Source organism: Triticum aestivum, chromosome 6B (genome assembly GCF_018294505.1).
Source record: "Triticum aestivum cultivar Chinese Spring chromosome 6B, IWGSC CS RefSeq v2.1, whole genome shotgun sequence".
Lineage (NCBI taxonomy): Eukaryota > Viridiplantae > Streptophyta > Magnoliopsida > Poales > Poaceae > Triticum > Triticum aestivum.
In genome coordinates, this window is record NC_057810.1 from 3,947,570 (window position 1) to 3,949,426 (window position 1,857).

Here is a 1,857-nt window from a genome sequence, read left to right on the forward strand (position 1 = left end):
TGGAATCGCCACTGCATACGGATGTGGTGACGAGGCCCTGTAATCTCATGTGAACCATGCACAAGAAGAGCAGTAGTGAAGCTGATTATTGCATGTGGGTCCTACCAGAAATGTTAGTAACTATACGGCGAGCTTTCCTACTCTACTCTGCCAGCTGGTAGGTTCTTTGAACCTGTGTGCTGACTATGCATTGTTATCTCACGTGCACAATGCACACACACAAAAACAAATCCGGAACTACTTGCGTGAACAAGCTACCATGGTTGCAAACTCATGAAAACTAACCTCAAATACAACAAAGAGATTGTAAAAACGGGGGGACTAAGAAAAAGAAAACAGATGGTCGTAGGAAAGCACGATCTAAAAGTTGATCATTAATTTGAAAACCCTGATCCTTCCGACTGCTCCAGGTGAAAACCCTTATCCTTTGAATTGGGAGGTGGTGGCAGTCCAGTGTTGGACCCAAGGTGTCGTATTGGGGTCCACGGTATGTTGGACGCGGCTTCATCTCTTCATCATGACTCTCTCATGATGGTGATCTCTCACAACTTCAAGACGGGATCTCTTTGGCCGACTGTTTACAATGGGGTTGGTGGTGTAGCTCTTGTTTGCACTTGCCTTGGTTGTGTATGTTGTGGTGTCGAGTTTTATCCATTGGTTGTATGGTTGGTATTTTATCTATAAAGCAGAAAGAGACCATGTTTCATTACATCTCGACATTCAATGAAGTGTGGACTTCTTTAGTAGGACTATAATTGGTGTGCAAGGAAAGTTGTACCTTGCACTTGGCAGTATCCACTTCATTCTTCGGTACGGCTCAGCCGTTATCTTAGAACATGCATTAGGACTGCATGCCTATGTATTAGGATAGAGAGCAAATAAATATCTTTCTAGAGTTGCTTGAAGCGCCGACAAGCCGATCGCCCGTAAGAAGTACACCACCCCAGACAGACACTCCGGGATTATTCTCTTGAGAGTACTGACGGAACTCGGTGGATCATTCACGGGCACGTCACACGTACGCACCGCCTCGGCGTATGGTCTTCTCTTTCTTTCCTGCATACCTCACCAACTGTGGTCGAACTCTTCCTCAACTTCTGCGGTGGGACTACACTTAGACCCACGACTTGCTATTTTTTTCAGAGACCACTACTTGAGATTTCCTGAATTTTTTTGAGCGTAGCCCATTTATTTCTAACATATCATACTCTATCAAGCGGGAAGGATTGCTGCAGGTTTGCGGGTGCTATAAATAGGTGCCCTTCCGTAATCTTTGTGTCCATCGCAACTTGGAAACACGCACACACAAACACACGCTTGGTGGGTGTGCACACAACTTTCTTGCACATGATGACCTCCTGAATTTGAGGAAGCTCTTCATCGAAATATATGCAAGCCAAGTTCTCATAATGTAAAAATTCCCACTAACCGGATGAAGATGAAACAATGATCCTGTCCATCATGGCGCGAGAAAATAAAAGGGCAAAGGATGACTCGGAAAAATGAAACGGCAAAGGAAGCCACGCCCCTGTAAGGCAACTGATCGGAATTCGGAGGACCATTCACGCGCATGTCGTACGTGCGTGTGGTCTTCTCTTTCTTTCCTTCATACCTCACTCATTGTGGTGTAGAGAACCCTGTATATAGAGAAGTCCAACTCTTCCTCAATCTCCGCGGGGTGGGACTAAACAACTTGAGATTTCAGAAACTGTTATGGGCCTAGCCCGTTTATTTCCAACATATCACAATCTATCAAGCGGGAAGGATGGCTGCAGGTTCGCGGGTGCTATAAATAGGTGCCCTTCCGTAATCTTGTGTCCATCGCAACTTGAAAACACACACACACACACACACACA